The 20,815-nt window shown below is 41.3% G+C and overlaps 1 non-coding gene across 1 annotated transcript; it reads left to right on the forward strand.

The window, feature by feature from the left end:
• The first annotated feature begins 19,696 nt into the window (after positions 1-19,696).
• Positions 19,697-19,771, forward strand: Trnas-gga. Its single transcript has one exon. It is a non-coding gene; the product is annotated as a tRNA-Ser (tRNA).
• The last annotated feature ends 1,044 nt before the right edge of the window (positions 19,772-20,815 follow it).

Consider the following 20,815-nt stretch of genomic DNA (forward strand, 5'->3'; position numbering starts at 1 on the left):
TAACAAATTAGTAACAAAGTCACACAAATGAGGTAAAAAGTTTAATTGTCTTTATCATTAGTTGTATGTCGAAGTCTACAACACTGCTTGTAATATGAAGGGCTTATTTCAATAGTGGTACAAGTCCACTTTTGTTAATTCTGAGATACAGAGTCCTAAAATTAAATGAGCGCTGAAAAATCTGCAGTTGAGAGACCCGAAATAGTCAAGAATATGGCTTCTTGCTAGAGATGAACCTTTCTTTCTGTTTGTTTGGACCATTAATGTCAGAAGCATTATAGGCAAAAAAGTGGGGGTAATGGATTTGTACCACTATTGAAATAAGCCCTTCATATAACACGAGAAAAAGGCCCTCACTGGCGAAGTGCAAATAAAGTTAGGAAAACTTAACAGTACATAGCAAATGCGATTATAACCGTCTGTTCCATTCTAAGACTTCACTAAACGACTTTCCCTGTCAAGGCCAGCCCTGGACGATGGTCTTTAAACAAGTGGGCGAGAGGTGCTCTTTTACCTTCCGAGTAGGCTTCTGTCCGCACTCGGCTGGCAATTGGCCGAGGCGAAGTCGATATCTTCATCCTCAGTACGGCCCGTGGCGCTGGTGAAACTCGCACAATTGGCTAGCGAGTCTCTACGGTTCTGGACCCAGCTCGCACCTTTGCGCCTGTGGCACTTTTGCCCTGGCTGTGTCTTGTTCGGGCGATGCAGCACTCCAATGTACGTTTTGACTGTAATGCAGGTATGTCGGCTGATGTGGCAGGGAGGGCTTCATCACAGGTGACAAACAAAAGCTGAACGAAGCGAAAATCAGTGTAGAGGAGCGTTCAGTGACTATGAAAGTAAAATTTTGTCAACTCATCTGAATAAAAGCTCTAAGAGATTTTGGTCTTACGTAAAATCAGTAAACTGTTTCGAAATCCTCGATTCATCCACTCAGTGACTGTACTGGCACTGAAACGGAAGATAGCAGAGAGAAGGCCAAAATACTGATTCGGGCTTCGTAAAATGTTTCAGCACTGAAGATCGTTAACGGTGCCTCCCTTCAGTCATCGTACGAACTTCGAAATGGTAGATAGTGAGATACCTGATCGCGGAACAGAAAAAGAACTACAATCGCTTAACAGTGGAAAGGCATCAGGACCGAATGAGATACCTATAAGATTCTATAAAGAGTACGCGGAAGAACCTGCTTCTCTTCTAGCAGCAGTTTATTGAAGACTGCTGCAGCAACGAAACGCATCCAGAGATTGAAAACAACACACGTCATCCCCATTTTCCAGAGGGGTCACAGGACAAATGCTCTGTTATAGAATTAGGAGACGTGCTTTATGCTCAAAAGCTGATTCCGCAAACAGACATCATGCGAAACTCAGATGGCTCCATTCCTCCATGAGATCCACAGTTTTATACACAACGGCACTCGAGTTGATGTCGTGTTCCTTGGCTTCAGAATGATATTTGACACCGTCTCACAATGCCGATTTGAGAAAAAATAAGAGCTTACTGAATATCGGACCAGATTCGCGTCTCTATTGATGTCTTCATTACAGACAGGACTCAACGCGTCTATCGGAATAGAACAGAAGCGACAATTGTAGAAGTAATTTCTGGAATACCCCAAAGAAGTGTGACAGGTCCCGTATTAATCACAATGTATATAAAAGATCGATTAGAAAGGGTCGGAAGTTCTAAGACTGTTGGGGGGGGTGATGCGTTTGTTTATAAGAAAGTAGCAACACCAGAAAACAATATTCCTTGGTAGAATGACCAACAGAGGATTGATGAATGGTGCAGGATCTGCCAGTTGACCCCGAACCTAAAAAAAGTAACGTATTGGGCATACATAAGAAAAGAAATCCACTACCGTACAACTACTTGTATTGATGACAAACTGCTGGAAACTGTGTCTCTCGTAAAATATCTGGAAGTAACTATCCAGAGTGACCTTATGTGGAATGAGCACAAAAAACAAATGGCAGGGAAAGCAGATGCCAGAAATAGATTCATTTGAATAAGCTTAGTTAAAAGTAACTCATCCACGAAGGAAACGGCTTGCAAGGCGCTTGATCGACCGATTCTTGACTACTATTCATCAGTCAAGGATTCTTACCAGGTAGGGCCGATAGAAAAGATAGAAAGGTCCAACCAACAGTGGCGCGTTTCGTCACGGGATCGTCTGGAGGGCACGAGAGCGTTACAGAGATGATCTAACGAACTCCAGTGGCGATGTTGCAACACAGCAACAGAGGCGCTGGACATCATCTTTGCAATGTTGCTAAGAGCATAGGAACAAGAACAACGACAAGTGGGATCGCCTGCTTTTCTCGTATGGACAGCTCCAGTCAGTATTCATCTTTTGGGTTTGCAGTTCTTGTATTTCTTCCGTGTTTTAGCACTTCTAAGGTGTTGAGAGCCCTAAAAAGTAACATCAACCACAGCACATTTGCTGACCACCTAACAGCCCATAACCACCATTCAATTACAATAGCAACCGACTTAAGAATATTGAAATCCACCCACGGCCTATACCACAAACTAATAACACAAGAAAACTTTCGTATAAAGAAGGCAACAACAGAAGGCAAACAAGTTTTAAACGAATCCACTACACTCTGTAAAGGCACATTATTTAAAACTTTAAACAACTTTCACAGAACAGGCAACACAAGGAGCTAAAGCAGCTTACACACACACACACACACACACTCACACACACACACACACACACACACACACACACAGAAAAAGAGAGCTAAAAGTAAACAAAATTCTAATTCCGCGCCAAACTCACTCGTGAACAGGTGAATGCCGACGGGGATAGGCTACACAACAACACAGTGTACATCTCGTTTTGCGATGTGAAGAGGCAATTGCAAAACCGAGAATACGCGAAGTACGTTTTATGTGTGTGCAGTGTCCTCGAAACTGGAAAGAAGAAAGGTCAGTCACAACAAAGCGTGAATAATAAAAAATATGCCCACAAAAGAAATTGCCACTCCAAAATCACGTTTTTAAAAATCAAGGGATAGGTTAATTCGCTGGTAAAATTCACAAGCTATTATTGCCTGACACCATACACCTTCAAAACCATATAATGCAAAATCAAGATAAGAACAGAAACGAATAGAAACGATTAGTTACAGCCTAAAATATATTCACTTTTACAGTTGTCCAATGAACAAAACCGACTGATGATGGCACAGAGGTGCGAAATATGTGTGGGTAACAGGCAAGAAATGGTCTTTTTCAAAAACCTATATCCCATCGATTTAGTCAGAACAGTGATTCTGGATGTGATTCTGGACGTGTCCCCATATAGCGAGAGGTGGAAATACTTAATGCACCCAAGAGAATTTTCGAACATGGTCGTTTTGTTGGTCCAGTTGTTTTGGCGAAGGGAGGCATAGTGTTGCATTGGCCTACTGATCTCTAAATCTTTGAACACGGGACACTCACTGGTCAACGTTATTGTGACACGGTACTCCTTCGCCATGTGCGTCTATTCATGAGTGCATTCAGCAGTGACTGGGTTTTTATAGTTGACAGTTCGTAGCTGGATCGAACAATACAGGTGGATAAGCCTTTGTAACGGGAGGATATTCGGCGAATGAACTGGCTCCCCATTCTCTATCGTGTACGTACAGGATGCGGTAGACAAACGTATTCCAACACATCCTCAAGCGCCGGCCGCAGTGGTCTAGCGGTTCTAGGTGCTCAGTCCGGAGCCGCGCGACTGCTACGGTCGCAGGTTCGAATCCTGCCTCGGGCATGGATGTGTGTGATGTTAGTTAGGTTTAAGTAGTTCTAAGTTATAGGGGACTGATGATCACAGATGTTAAGTCCCATAGTGCTCAGAGCCATTTGAACCATTTGAAACATCCGCAAGCACCAAAGACTGTCCTGTTGTAAACCGAGCTGGTTGAGGAATGCAGCGCCCTATTACTGTTGTGTACATAGTTCCGCATAGTCAGCGTGTACACAAATTTCCCACTAGAGCGCGCCCCGCTAAGCACAACAGGCGCAGCACTCGTTCGTCTCCGCACTACAAGATGGCGCTCCCATAGAGACAGACCAAATTCTGCTTCCGCCGATCCGCGTATTAATATGTAACGCAGCCAATGAGATTGCTGCTAACGTAGAACCTTTTCTCCTCGTGGATCACACTCGCGCAGTGATACATGAATGTACGAAGTATTATAACGAGTGTACAGACCTCCGATTAGTCAGTCTGCATTTGTCTGCACCAGTCTGTACCAGTCTGCATTAGTCTGTACCAGTTCTAAATTGGTCTGTACCAGTGTGTAGTCAAGTTTCAGTCTGTGCCTAATAAGATTGCCATATTCCTGTACATAGCCGTGAAGATAAATGTATAGACACTTTTGTCAAGTATCAGAGATATATGTGATAATAAGATTAACGTACCAATACCAAAGGAACTTCAGATTGTCAATTGTAAATAGCATCCAGAACCAAGTTAAGTAATTTTTATGCTTGTTATTATTTTAATAAATGTGTGTGAACATTAATCAAGTTCTGTTTAAAGTTAGTCACCGTCAATCTGCTACTCTAAGCGTGCAAGTGGCATTTCTATCGTCTGCCCTAATGGCAGAAGATAAACACGCCACGATAAGACCACGAGACATATTGCTGACACTCGCCTACTTCATTAGAGCGACAAGTCAAATAATCTGATGGTGTGTGTACTGAAGGTCTTACAGTACGCCCACCACAATTACGAAGACTCATTACTAACCTTATGGTCAGCATCAGAGCACATTCCAGAACATACACCACTGTCAGCAGTAATGGCACACCTTATGAAGAAACATGTTCCACCATCTATAATGTCCAGGAGAGCATCATAAATCTCGGTGACTCAAGTGTAGTTATTGTCTTCGAATGAAAATATCGTTTATGTTCGTCTCTTAGCGTATTTCTTTCCGTTTCTTTTGTATTATACTGTAGCAACTCGTTCTACGTATGGTCCAAGTTTCATTGAGCTACGTTACTTGGCAGTGAGAAATAATGCGAGAGTTCCATACGCAGCAGTGTATTTCCCATACTATGAGGGACAGTAGTTTTAACTATGGAGAACTCCTCTTAGTTTGGCTTTTCGTCTTCTACATACACATCTACCTCTATTATTGACCAGCTGTTCAGATCACAAATTCTACGGCACTAGGCGCTCGAATGTTTTTCTTACCCTTATCTACGGACACATATTCTAGAATTTTGAAGAGCAGCAGGTGACATGGAACGTATCTTTGTAGTGTGTGCCACTTGAGATGGATATTTTAATTACTTTTACAAGTAACGGAAATCTTAAAACATAGAGAGAAATTTGCAATGAGCAAACTAAAAAATAAGGTACAATAAACGTGTCCCTCAAATAATTCGAAGAAATGGAATAAAGGGGTAAGAACCCGAATATCCATTACAGTTTGATGGGTAAATATTCAGTTTGTAGTTTGAATTACTGCATCATCATCATCATCATCATTTAAGACTGATTATGCCTTTCAGCGTTCAGTCTGGAGCATAGTCCCCTTTATAAAATTCCTCCAAGATCCCCTATTCCGTGCTAACATTGGCGCCTCTTCTGATGTTAAGCCTATTACTTCAAAATCATTCTTAACCGAATCCAGGTACCTTCTCCTTGCTCTACCCAGACTCCTCCTACGCTCTACTGCTGAACCCATGAGTTTCTTGGGTAACCTTGCTTCTCCCATGCGTGTAACATCTAAGCCTGTTCGCCCTGACTGCTACATCTATAGAGTTCACTCCCAGTTTTTCTTTGATTTCCTCATTGTGGACACCCTCCTGCCATTGTTCCCATCTACTCGTACCTGCAATCATCCTAGCTACTTTCATATCCGTAACCTCAACCTTGTTGATAAGGTAACCTGAATCCACCCAGCTTTCGCTCCCATACAAGAAAGTCGGTCGAAAGATTGAACGGTGCACAGATAACTTAGTCTTGGTACTGACTTCCTTCTTGCAGAAGAGAGTAGATCGTCGCTGAGCACTCACTGCATTAGCTTTGCTACACCTCGCTTCCAGTTCTTTCACTATGTTGCCATCCTGTGAGAATATGCATCCTAAGTACTTGAAACTGTCCACCTGTTCTAACTTTGTTCCTGCTATTTGGCACTCAATCCGTTTATATCTCTTTCCCACTGACATTACTTTCGTTTTGGAGATGCTAATCTTACATTTCTGATCTAGCTCTGAAATATTACTTTGCAAACTTTCAATCGAATCTGCCATCACAACTAAGTCATCCGCATATGCCAGACTGCTTATTTTGTGTTCACACATCTTAATCTCACCCAGCCAGTCTATTGTTTTCAACATATGATCCATATATAATATGAACAACAGTGGTGACAGGTTGCAGCCTTGTCTTACCCCTGAAACTACTCTGAACCATGAACTCAATTTACCGTCAACTCTGACTGCTGCCTGACTACCTTTAATTGCTTGCAAAAGTTTGCCTCCTATTCCACAATCTCGTAGAACAGACAATAACTTCCTCCTTTGGAACCCGGTCCTAAGCCTTTTCTAGATCTATAAAGCATAGATACAATTCCCTGTTCCATTCATAACACTTCTCCATTATTTGCCATAAGCTAAAGATCTGGTCCTGACAACCTCTAAGAGGCCTAAACCCACACTGATTTTCATCCAATTGGTCCTCAACTAATACTCGCACTTTCCTTTCAATAATACCTCAGAAGATTTTACCCACAACACTGATTAAAGAGATACCTCTGTAGTTGTTACAATCTTTTCTGTTTCCATGTTTAAAGATTGGTCTGATTAGTGCTTTTGTCCATTCTGATGGAACCTGTCCCGACTCCCAGGCCATTTCTATTATCCTGTGTAGCCATTTAAGACCTGACATTCCACTGTATTTGATGAGTTCCGACTTAATTTCATCCACCCCCAGCTGCTTTATTACACTGCAATCTATTGACCATTTTCACCACTTCCTCAAATGTGATCCTATTTCCATCCTCATTCCTATCCCATTGCACATCGAAATCTGAAACATTACTGATCGTATTTTCACCTACATTGAGCAACTCTTCAAAATATTCCCTCCATCTGGCCAAGGAATTACCAGGATTCACCAGCAGTTTTCCTGACCTGTCCAAAATTTCTTCTTACCTCCCTTTAGAAGACTGCTAATTACAATCCAGAATGGTTTCCCAGCAGCTTGACCCAAAGTCTCCAACCTGTTTCCAAAGTCTGCCCAAGATTTCTTCTTGGATGCTGCAGTTATCTGTTTGGCTTTGTTTCTTTCTTCAACATAACTTTCTCTGTCTACCTGAGTTCTAGTATGTAGCCATTTTTGATACGCCTTCTTTTTCCTTTTACAGGCTGCCTTGACTGTGTCATTCCACCAAGCTGTTTGCTTCATACTACCTTTACACACTACTGTTCCAAGACATTCTTTAGCCACTTCTAGTACTGTGTCCCTGTACCTTGTCCATTCCTTTTCCAATGACTGTAATTGTCTACATTCAACTGACTGGTACCTTTCTGAGATCATTGTTATGTACTTGTGCCTGATTTCCTTATCCTGAAGTTTCTCCACTCTTATCCTCCTACATATGGACCTGACCTCCTGCACTTTCGGCCTCACAATACCAATTTCGCTGCAGATTAAATAATGATCAGTGTCATCAAAGAATCCCCTGAATACACGTGTGTCCCTCACAGGCTTCCTGAATTCCTGATCTGTTATTATATAGTCAATGACAGATCTGGTTCCCCTGGCTTCCCAAGTATACCGGTGAATGTTCTTATGTTTAAAAAAGGAGTTTGTGATTACTAAGCCCATACTGGCACAGAAATCCAAGAGTTGTATCCCGTTCCTGTTGGCCTCCATATCCTCTCTAAATTTACCCATAACCTTTTCATTCCCTTCTGCTCGATTTCCAATCGTGGCATTGAAATCACCCATGGGCAGAACACTGTCCTTGTCCTTTACTCTAACAACTGCATCACTGAGTGCGTCATAAAAACTATCCATCTTATCTTGATCTGTCCCTTCACAATGCGAATATACTGACACAATCCTAATTTTCTTGCTAGACACTGTCAAATCTATCCACATCAGTCGTTCGTTTACATACCTTATTGCAGCTACGCTGGGTTCCATTTCTTTCCTGATGCAAAGCCCTACACCCCATTGTGCTATTCCTGCTTTGACTCCTGACAGGTAGACCTGGTATTCTCCCACTTCCTCTTCTTTCTCACCCCTTACCCGAAAGTCACTAACAGCTAAAACATTCAGCCCTATCTTACTTGCAGCCTCTGCCAGCTCTACCTTCTTCCCAGAGTAGCCCCCATTGATATTTATAGCTCCCCATCTCATTACCATTTGTTTGCCGAGTCGTATATTAGAAGTCCCTGGTTTGTCAGTTAGAGGTGGGACTCCACCTCCAAAGGTCCGAGGCATTTTGCTCTGATTGTTGCCAGCATCATGTTTAAAGTACCAGGGAAGCAGGTTGCTAGCCTTACTTGCCCCGAGTCCCATTGAATTTTACCCCTTACGGTTGAGGGACTAACCGGTGGATCTGGTAGTCTTTGCCGTATGAGCACAAAGGTGACCACAACTCAGAATATGTCCGAGATGCCCAGCCTTATTCCAAAGCAACTGGTATCCCAACTGTCGGGACCACTTACTTGGCCACTCATACGTTGCCCGTGGTTCGTGAACTAGGACATGACTACAGGAACCCACACCATGATTTAAATGACAGTCAGCTATAGTTACGGCATAAGGTTGCTAATACTAGGGCAATTCATCACTGCAATTTTGATAAAATTCGCAACCAGACCGAACGTTAGTTGAGAAATCTCCTCAATTAAAGCGTTCTACTAGCAAAGGCAGTTACTGTATTACAAAGAGTGTTATTTTCTCCTTTATATAGTCAGATGCGTTATTTAATAGTCAGATGCGTTATTTTCAGTCTCTAGGACGTTTACGTAAATAATTCTACGCAGCACAGAAAGCCAAGTACGTCTTCGCTGACTTAATTTTCTATAACAAAGAAATTTCGCATAGCAATATTGTTGCCAGCCAGCATTAAAAACTATGTGGTAAATACGTTGTATACAATTAATTTAATAACTGCAACTAGTGTTAACTAAACCATAAGCCAGAAACAAACACAATTGAATTATTGCCTGGTAATTTAGAAGGCAATACTGTTGCAGTGTTTCGGGTTAATCTTATATCCGTTCTTCGTAATAAACCCCCAAAGCGTATTTGATACGGTTATTAAATTATCGTTGCCCATCAGTACGTTGTATTAATCGAGTGGAACTTCGCACATGACTCAACTGTTGAATTGCCCTAATATTAACAACCTTATGCCGTAACTATAGCTGACTGTCATTTAAATCTAGTTCATGTACCTTTATATTACATTTAACTACATAGAACAATGACTCAGCTGCGAGAACGTCGTGTGCGCATCGGGGGTACATCACAGGTATACGGTTGCTCAAATTCCGCTTGAAAAGCTGTTTTGTATATGCAGGCACAGGTTTTTCAGAGAACACGCGCTCATCACACGTTGTTGAACATGAGGCCCCGCAGCAGACGACCGCCACGTTTTTCCATTTTCAGAAAACGGTGCTGTCAATTGCGACTGCAGGGGCACGGAGTCATCGAGAATGCACCGTGGATGAACTTCATCCAGTCACGTGGTTGGGTGCATGACTTGTCTTGCTACACCAGGTCGAAGTTCGTGTGCGTATACGCCGTCTTTCATGCGAACGGTTGCTGGAAATGTGCACCGTGCCATTGAACGCACACCAGTGAGGGCCGTATTTTGCTATAGTAAGCATTCACATGGGTTTCCGTCGGACGTGCGGTACTAATCGAAGTTACCATGACAACTATGAATGATATGAACATTATTGTGGACTTCCTGCATCAAGTCATGCTCGATGCCTTCACTTATGGCGATGGTGTTCAAAAATGGTTCAAATGGCTCTGAGCACTATGGGACTTAACTTCTGAAGTCATCAGTCCCCTAGAACTTAGAACTACTTAAACCTAACTAACCTAAGGACATCACACACACCGATGCCCGAGGCAGGATTCGAACCTGGGACCGTAGCGGACGCGCGGTTCCAGACTGCATTGTCTTCTGTGATGAGTCGCAATTCCAATTAAGCGCCGACGACCAGCGAAGACGTGTCTCGAGACGCCCCAGACATCGACTGGAAAACAACCTGTCACCTACCCAAGGCTCAACAGTGGTAGTATACCGTGCCATTTTTTTCCATAACAAGATCTGTTTGGTGGACGTGCACGGCACCCTTGCAGGACAGCAGTACATCATGAAATTCTACTCTATTATACACCCCGTTTTTTTTTTTTTTTGACCTGAAATCTATCAATTTTCATTCCCTTTGGATAATTCCTTCGTCGTATGTTTTTTTGTGTTAGAGTGTATTTCTAAATATGGTACCACTGAAGTATGAAGTTGAACTATGTAATTAAATCTGCTTGACAGCAGCTTACAATGCAGAATGGAGAAAAGAGTTGAACGGACAAGTCTGTAGACATAATCCCACATTAGAAGCTAGCGCGTTTGCTGAACAACGAGCTCTCTTCTAAAGTTTTTCAGTTTTTATGAAAGAGAAAGCTAACAAATGGAGAACCCTGAACAATGTCCTGCTTTAAGGATCAATGTGTTTAATTTGTAGTCCACTATTTTTCAGCTAGTAACTTCAAGGAGTTCTATTATGCTGATGCCCTTACATTGATAGGTCACAAGAAAGATATCACCTATGCACGTGTGTAGAAAACAGCACGCATACAACTAAGTTGCACGTCTGAATGAGGCCATCACGACCGTTACTGGCAAATTTGGATTTAGTCCCACTCAGTGTTTCCCTGTTCTACTCTCCGTCAAGTCACCACACCATAGAGAACGCGTACATTTGGAAATGGAGACTCGAAACACAACCAAGTAAAATAGAGGTAACGGCTTGCGATCTGCATAACACGTGTTATTTAGCGGTCCCGATTCTCCCTTAACCGCTTCACAATCTCTAGATATTACCCTCTATCGATCGCTATCTAATTAGCAGCCCTGCACGAACCTGTCAAAACAGATTGAGTCAAGAGCAAATGTACTCAACAGAAGAGCCAGTAAGAGCTGATTAATAAATGTTTAAGCGACGCGCAATGCGTAATTTCGCTTATGTACTCTGCTGCTGAAAGTTATGCACCTGCACAGAAAATATCTACGTCTGAATGAGGCCTATAGGACCATTACTGGCAAAGTCGGATTTACTTCCACCGAGTGTTTCCCTGTTCTTTCCAATATGGCTTCGCCATATTTAAGAAGGACAGCTGTCACGCCGCTAATTCTTAAGAAGATATGAGTCGCATTACAATTCATTTCTAAGTAGCGGTTTCCAGAATTCAACAGTTACAAGTATGAGGTCACACCAGCAACCTTCGTCTATATTCGGGTGACAGATGTTTTCGACGTCACCGAGAAGTGGAAAGGACGCTGGAATGAACATCCACTCCAAAAAAATCCACCCGAATCAGACCTCAACGGCCAAGTTAGTAGGATTTGAACCTCCAGCCTCCAACTGCCGACAGTCAACCAAATCCGAAAGGTACAAGAGCGATAGCACCTCATGCTGAAGAAGTGGGGTGATTTTTAAAGTGCTGCGTTTACTGTGGTGAGGTGGGAGAGGTTATAAGACCTATTGTGGAGAACTGCCCATCCCACGCTTTCCGATGTGATGTCGAAGACTTGCATGAAGTGACACCGACTGCTGTGATACTGTTGACAAATATAAATACAAATCTGTAAATTAATTGTGTACGGAGTGCCCATAACTAAAGTTCCATGTTCTAAACGCTGTAGAGAGAGAATCACTGCTCAGAGTAACGCCAAATTGTAACAAAATGTTATTGACGAAGAGAGAAACGTCACGGAACAAGAAAATTAACGAAAATTTTACCAGTAGATGGCAATGTAAGCGTCTTAACGTAAATAGAGTGAGCTACAAGTGACAGATGCATCACAATACGACGACTAAGGTTAGAGCTGGACATCACAAATAGTAGCAGAAATAAAAATTTTGCGAGCCTAGGCACACCATATTATATGCGCCCCTCCCCCCCCCCCCCCCCCCCCCCCGCAAAAAAAAAAGTTGTAAGTGGGAGCGCTGTGAGCTGTTTCCGTGCTCTGCTGTTCGTTGTTCTGAAGGACGCGTCAGCGGTCTAGTCGCGCTCATTCAAAATGTAATATGGTTCCTGAACTGTACTTGGTGCACGGTATTGTGTTAAGACATTCTTCTGTCGAAAGGCAACAGAACGAACACAAGGAAAATTTAGCAGAAAGTGTAGGAGACAACGCATTTTTTTATACGTTCACTTTTAATATGTTCTTGTACAGTCATACTCAAAAGTATCCGAACGACCTGAATTCCATTTCGCCTATTTCGCATGCAAACGGCATAGCGCGGCTGCCTACCAGGTCCTCTAATCGCTCCTTGGTACAGCCGTTTCACTAGTGAAAATGGTTCCAACAAGTCACCACTAGAAAACACTGCTCTGTATCGCAGCAACTCATGATGTAAAGTAATACCACGATGCTACAAATATCAAGGAACATCTTATCACAGATAAGACTGTCCTTAATGCTTGCAAGCTCACATTTATTACAATAAATGACATATCTGAAATGTTACCACTCTCATTATTACGTCATATAGGTAATGCACGTACTACGTTCGTCGTATTCATGACTTCCTCTTCAAAGTATCATACAGTGCTTATTATTTACCACAAAATGATATTAAAAATCTAAGTTATCCACGAGCAGCTAGTTGAGAATATGTATGAACTTCAAATGACGCGACGAACAGTCTCGTTCAGCATATGGATTCAAACCCAGGTCAGGCAGACTAAGCAAAGATTTCGTGACTGACGCAAACTAAGTCATTCCTGACTAGGCATACAGAGAGTGACATATCTCGATTTTAGACAGTATCAGTTAGCAAATATCAACTTTAAATTACATAACACAAACATTTTTAACGGACGCCAATTCCACCCCAGCATCTCTTGTCCCTATTAACGAACTACGAGAGGCGTTAAATCGTGCTTCTTCACAAGTAACTTACTTGAAATGCCGTGAGGTAAAGCTTTGTGTTGGATAGTGATTCGAACCCAGAACCTAATCGGATTGATATTGGAACACAACCAACTGTGATATATCGAATTTCCTTGCCAGTAGCTAGACGTTTTAACTGAAATGACGAGAAGAAACATTAATTTTTTCCTTCCCAGGACTCCAACCCGGCACCTATCGCTGTTATATTCGAGAGAAAACGAACGTTAAATATGGGTTTGTTGCACCAGCAGCGACATGTGAGCATGTTTGAACTAGAAATAATATGATGAAGAGTTCAGTGCTCACTAGGAATAGAGATCCACACATATCGTTGTTGACTACACACAAAGAGACGTCAGCTACCTAATTTTTCTCCACCAGCAGCTCGGAATAACATACTGAACTTACAGTGATCTCGCAAGTAGTTCCGTGTCCCACTGGGAATCAAAAACGTCAGATGTCGTTAGTGTTGACAACGAATGAAAAAACATTAAAAATCAAAATTATTGTCCACCAGCAGATAGGTGTTCTCATGCTAGAGCTTGATAATACATAATGAAATCTTTAGTGTCAGGCCAGGATTCGAACCCATTCACATGTAATATGTGGAGATGTTGAGGAATCTGCAGTTTACAAAAACACAAATTGTAGCTGAGCTGTATTGCCACGAAGGGATCAAATTCCGCGTTAAGGGCGGTCTGAGTTGCATTCCCAGTTCAGAACCAATTATATCGACATACAGAAGCTCAGATAAAAGATGGAATAAGTGTCCTGTGAGCATACATAGCGTTTGTTTCGTCACTAGAAATAAATAAGTAGTATAAGAAAGGTTACTGGTGATAGAGTTTCTACATGTCGCCACTCAAGACGTTATTGTGGTTCAACCTAACGTCTACTTGACAGAGAAAGAATATCATCTTTAATGTGAATTTCAGACCACACTGCCATTATATCTTCTTCACTTGGTGTAGTCAGAAGAGAATGGAATCTTTCTCTCCCTGTCTAAAATCTTTAACAGAAGTGGGAAGCGAACCCAGACCATAGGTATAAGAACCTACCATCAGTCCAACAGACCACCAAACCCTCTTTCCTGTGTCTCATTTTTCTATCCTAACGCCGTTGCGCCACACTGGATAGAATTCTGACAGACTGGCTCCCTGTAGTAAATTGCAGCATGTTCAGTAAATTCATTTACATGGTTGACCGAATCACCATGAACTAGCTGCCCCGGCTACGCAGTGCATACATTCGACTCTATTTTGTAATCACCGAAATAAAATCACGTAAGTGCCACCTACACAGAACTGCCAACAGTGTAGGATGCAGAAATTTAAATAGGAAGTGTTCCTTTCCACTTGAGCTATTCTATTGCGCTATCTGTTTGTAAAAAACGTCGTGCAGCGCAAAAGAAAAGCTGTAACTGTTTCTCTCATTGTCAGAAGTCTAGACCCAGCCATTTGCATTATCTCGCAGCGCTGTGGTATGCAGAAGTTCTGGAGGAGTTGTTGTTCAGCTCTTGAGCGGTTGTAGCTCTGTGTCAGCTAGTAGCGTAATGGTAAGTGTCGTGCACCATAGATCAGATGTCGCGAGTTCCGATACATTTACTGCTAAATTCTTTTAAAACGCAATTCTGCTGTCTGCCGAAGTTACCAATCTAATGGAACTTTGAACATAATTCCCTTCACTTCTCAACCCAAAATCGTCGCATGTGGAAAAAGGGCTAACTTGTGTGACATTGTGTTCTTTTGAGGTTTAATTGACAGCCAGGCAGCAGATGCATCTCGAAGCTTTAGTATTATGTATGGGGAGAGAGCATCGTGCCCAAATACTTATTCACTATGTATTATCAAGCATGAGAACACCTATGTGCTGGTGGATAATAATTTTGATTTTTAATGCTTTTTCATTCGTTGTCAACACTAACGACATCTGACGTTTCTGACTCCCAGTGGGACACAGAACTATTTGCGAGATCACTGTAAGTTCAATATGTTATTCCGAGCTGCTGGTGGAGAAAAATTAGGTCTCTTTGTGTGTAGTCAACAACGATATGTGTGGGGCTCTATTCCTAGTGAGCACTGAACTCTTTCGTCATATTATTTCTAGTTCAAACATGATCACCTGTCGCTGCTGGTGCAACAAACCCATATTTAACGTTCGTTTTCTCAAAATATAAACAGCGATAGGTGCCGGGTTGGAGTCCCGGGAAGGAAAAAATTAATGTTTCTTCTCGTCATTTCAGTTAAAACATCTAGCTACTGCCGAGAAAATCCGATATGACACAGTTGGTTTTGCTTCGATATCAATCCGATTAGGTTCTCTGTTCGAATCCCTGTCCAACACAAAGCTTTACCTCACGGCATTTCAAGTAAGTTACTTGTGAAGAAGCACGATTTAACATCTCTCGTAGTTCGTTAACAGGGACAAGAGATTCTGGGAAAGAATCGGCGTCTGTTAAAAATGTTTGCGTTATGTAATTTAAAGTTGATATTTGCTAACTGATACTGTCTAAAATCGAGGTATATCACTCTCTGTATGCCTGATCAGGAATGACTGTTGGTTTGCGTCAGTCACGAAATCTTTGCTTAGTTTGCATGACCTAGGTTTGAATCCATATGCAGAACGAGACTGTTCGTCGTGTCATTTGAAGTTGATACATATTCTCAAATAGCAGCTCGTGGATAACTTAAATTTTAAATGTCATTTTGTGTTAAATAAAATGTACGGTATGTTACTTTGCAGAGGAAATCATGAATACGATGAACGTATCACGTGCATTACCTATCTGAAGTAATAATGAGAGTGGTAAGATTTCAGGTATGTCATTTACTGTAATAAATGTGAGCTTACAAGCCTTAACGACAGTCATATCTGTGATAACGTGTTCCCTGATATTTGCAGAATCGTGGTATTATTTTACATCATGAGTTATTGCGAGACAGGACACTGTTTTCTAGTGGTGACATGTTGGAACCATTTTCAATAGTGAAACGACTGTACCAAGGAGCGATTAGAGGACCTGCTAGACAGCCGCGTTATGCCGGTTGCATGCGAATCAGGCAAAATGCAGTTCAGGTCGTTCGGATACTTTTGAGCATGACTGTACATGAAACCGTTGAGAAGGAAAAAAAAAGTTGTGTTTCAGTCTAAAAATTGAAGCGTACGTGTCATACATTCGAAATTAATACATACTTTTACAGAGATGCGTTCAAAATTAATATTAAACTGTCGTTTCACGATCTAATAACTTCAATGTGCAGCAGAAAAAAAAGAACACGTCCGCTAATAATACGTGAACTTAGGAAAGCGTAAGAAATGATAATGAAATACAGATTTCGATGCACGAACTAATAACTAAATACAGACGAAGAAACACAGAACTGAATTTGCTATTACAGAATTTTACAAACTAGTGTGGGTTTTGTACTGCAGCTACCCGTGCTCTCACCATAGCTCTTTGTAACGGTATTAACAAAGCTTTTACGTATTTATCGACAGAACTGAACTACGTTATTTATTAACACATTTTCATCTGAGCTTGCTCTCCGACAACGTATATTTCCGCGATAACTGCACATTTCAGCAGACGCCAAGAATACGCATCAGATGTAATATACTAGAATAGCAGTATGACTTGGCTGTACAGCGCCGAGCGGCCTGGGTCAATCGGGTATTGTTAGTATTGTCGGACGCCTTCCGTTACGTCTGTACGTAAACGAGGTTTAGTTCCGCGTTCTGTTTAGTTTCCGCGTTCTGCCATCGGTAGCTGTAAAATAAACAGGTAATACGCAGTTTGTAAATCCAAATGAATGTGCTCTAAGTTACAATAAAAGATCACATTATAATCTTAATTTTTTAAAACTAATATGAATAAATAAACAAACTCACCAGTCAGCAAAATTTGCGTCTGGTTTTGACGGCAGAAAATTCGTTGATCATATCTTCATAGTTCAGACGGTTATCATTAGGAGGACGGATTCGATGTGAAGAATGGACAAGACGTCCAATCTCTCCTCAGACAACGTGGAAGGTAGGTACGACTTCAGTCTCTTAAGAGCCGAAAACGAGCGTTCTGCTGAACAATTTATAAGTGCCATTGATAGAAATATTCTAAGAGCAACGTCAACATACGGAGACACGGACCGTAACCTCTCTTTTCGTAAAACGTTTCTCATTTCGACTGGTATTTCACAAATCTTAGAAGATTTCAAAAGTTCCGCGAAATCAACACATTCACTAGTGAAGGAAGGCTCTAAATTTGTTATATGAAGCTGGGAGTTTTGCTGCACGTTCAGCAATATCCTCAGGTGAACTGTTTCGTAAGGTTACTGAAAACTGTGAAGGGAGTCCAACAGTGTTCTATAGCTGTCCTTCATCCTCACTAATTCGCCTGTCGAGTACTGGGAGAAATGTTTCGTCCCTAAATTTTTCCCTTCACGTCAGAAAGACTTCTTCAGACTCCGCTTCTTCGTCATAATGAAGTTTGCATTTTCGTGATCTTTTATAGGTGCATTCACAGTCTATATCAGTCATAATATCCATCGATTTATTTTCGTAATAGTCGAACATGCCACGAATACATGCAGTAAATCCTACAGGTGATTCTTATAATTCTTGCACTATTTTAATATAAATATTTTCAGTTTGCAATTTCAGATTTACAGTATTAAACCTCTGGGTATTTCCTTTCAAACTGTCATCATGAATACTGTTTCTAGTCTGCTGAGATGGTTTAATTAAGCTGAAGCCGCATTTCGACAAGTGGTTTTCCAAACGAATCATTGGCAATAAGTGTGAGGACATTGATAACGCTCATCCAGTATTAATATAGACTTACACACGCCTCCTCTCTTGTTGACCAACGTGTTTTGATAAATGTTTCACAGTTTTGTTTCCTGGTTTCATGAAATTAAGAAGTTTATCCCAGCGCTGTGTAGAAGCAGAGAAAAAATTATTAACATTTTACACTACACTGAAAAATGTGCATGCTTCCAGACAACAGCTTGCAGCACTATTGCCTACTAAATTCAAAAAATGTGCTGCATAAGGCACATAATGCGCTTTCGGATTTCGTTCTTTAAAACGTGCCTGCAAACCAATGTAGGTTCCTGACATATTGCTTGCGTTGTCATATGACTGGCCTCTACAGTCAATAATATCAATGGACTTTGTTGACAGGACTTTTAGTACAGCTTCGGCTAAGTTTCCGTACTTGTGTGCCGGTTTTGGTAAAAACAGAAGGAAACGTTAAACAGGTTCACCAATCGCGTTCACATATCTTAATATGGAAGATAACTGATGAATATGTGAAATGTCTGCAGTAGAATCTACTACTATAGAGAAAAATTTGGACTACTTTATGTCAGTTACGACAATTCTTTTTATTCGTCCAAATTGTTGAAGAAAGATAACTCGTATGTCCCTGACCTGAATTTCCATATTGTTCAATATATTCTGCGAGAAAAGGATCAAACTCGGCTATAAATTCAAGAATCATAAACAGGCTATTATGTAATGAATGGAATCTTTCAACGTGTCCACGTAGGGGAGTCCACGACTTGTTAACTTCTTCACTGCTGCAAACACCCTTTTCAACACACTGCGCCAGTACATTTTTTTCTGTCTCAACATATGACCCGAAATGGTTATTTATTGCCCCAAGTGACTTTTATCTTGTTAAGAGTGATAACTCAAAATTTTTGTGTTCAAGTGAATTCTTTCGATGAGATAAAATATTAGAAATATTTTTCTAATCTGCAACACCATTAGCAGCAATCACGGCCGAACAGTTTACATGGTGCGCAAAAAACAACAAAGGTGCTACAGGAGTGTACTAGAAAATCACGAAGAGTTGATTCACCATTTAAATGTTTACAGTAAAATACATTTTTGTTCAGATAAGTGGTTTTATTGCCTATTGATCTTCTTGCATTTTAAGAATCACAGTTACAATTTTCACTAATGCCACGTTGTGACAGAATGTCGATTGTTGATTCATTGACACACCATTCTGCAGGATCATCACTAGCGAGGTTATTTCTTTTAGTAATGTCTGACTCGACGCTTAGTTTTTCGTGAAACTCGAAATCAGGAACAATTTGCTTTTCTTCATTTTTAACTTTTGTTTCATCTGTATTTACTTCTTTTACAATAGCTGCAATGCCAGAAATATCATCCGTACAAAAACTTCCTGGCAGATTAAAATTGTGGGCCGGACCGAGACTCGAACTCGGGACCTTTGCCTTTCGAGGGCAAGTGCTCTACTAACTGAGCTCCCCGAGCACGACTCACGCGCCGTCCTCACAGCTTTACTTCTGCCAGTACCTCGTCTCCTACCTTCCAAACTTTACAGAAGCTCTCCTCTCATTCTGGAAACATCCCCCAGGCTGTGGCTAAGCCATGTCTCCGCAATATCCTTTCTTTCAGGAGTGCTAGTTCTGCAGGGTTTCGTAGGAGAGCTTCTGTAAAGTTTGGAAGGTAGGAGACAAGGTACTGGCAGAAGTAAAGCTGTGAGGACTGGGCGTGACTCGTGCTTGGGTAGCTCAGTTGGTAGAGCACTTGCCCGGGAAAGGCAAAGGTCCCGAGTTCGAGTCTCGGTCCGGCACACAGTTTTAACCTGCCAGGAAGTCCCATATCAGCGCACACTACACTGCAGAGTGAATACCTCATTCTGTAATCATCCGTACTACTTGAACTCGAAGTCGAATCAACAACATTTCTTGCGAAAAATTTATCTACTCTGCCAAGCATTTTTAGAACATTGGCTTCTCGTTCTCACCTTTCCTTCGATATTTCCGAAATGCCGTCCCACTTAATTTTGCACGTTTTCTTTTTTCACTGTTAGTGATGTTAAGGTACTTACAAAATTGTCAACCAACAGTCAACACAAAATAAAAAAAAATTTTAAAAGCATAGAAAGAAAGGCTGTGTACAGTTACCATCGTACTACAATGCACATGAGCACAAAGCTTTTTACTTTAAACACGGCACACGAGTACAAAGATTTTTCCTTTAAACACGGGGCGATAAACTGACCAACTCGGAATACTCGACGTAACTGTGCTATGAAAAAACGAGAATGCAGAATAATTTAATTTCATTTTCGCCTGTTTCTCTGTTGTCAGTGAAGAGTAGAGGCACACCTGCCGGCTGGAATTCATCCCGTAAAGGAAATGGGACAGTCCCTTTTTTGACTTCTGTTTTCCGCGTCGCCGGAATTTTAGCTGGGACACAAATATGTTCTGAATGTTCTTGAAACTGTCTTTCTAATTTAAAATGCAAATAATTATTGGAATTTCTTACTGTGAGGTGTGCTGGATCGACTCTTATCCCAGTTATCCTTATAACATTAATTCTGTGGGCAGAGTAGACAGACTGCAAAGTTGAAGCAGTCTTGTTGGCAGTTGATGTGGTGTGTTGTCATTTGTGTGAACACCACTGTTATGTCCACACGCAAATCCACCTTTCGTTCCAACATAAAATAAAAATAACCTTCCTTCGAAAAAAAAAAGATTAGTTAAGAAGTTTAATACAAAATTTGCAATGCCACGTACTATTCGATTGCACAGACTGGGAACTTTGATATCGTGCAAGCTGCAGCATAATAAATGAGACAAACGAAAGCTGCTTTCTTCTTCTTTTTTCGCAAA

Source organism: Schistocerca americana, chromosome 1 (assembly GCF_021461395.2).
Source record: "Schistocerca americana isolate TAMUIC-IGC-003095 chromosome 1, iqSchAmer2.1, whole genome shotgun sequence".
Lineage (NCBI taxonomy): Eukaryota > Metazoa > Arthropoda > Insecta > Orthoptera > Acrididae > Schistocerca > Schistocerca americana.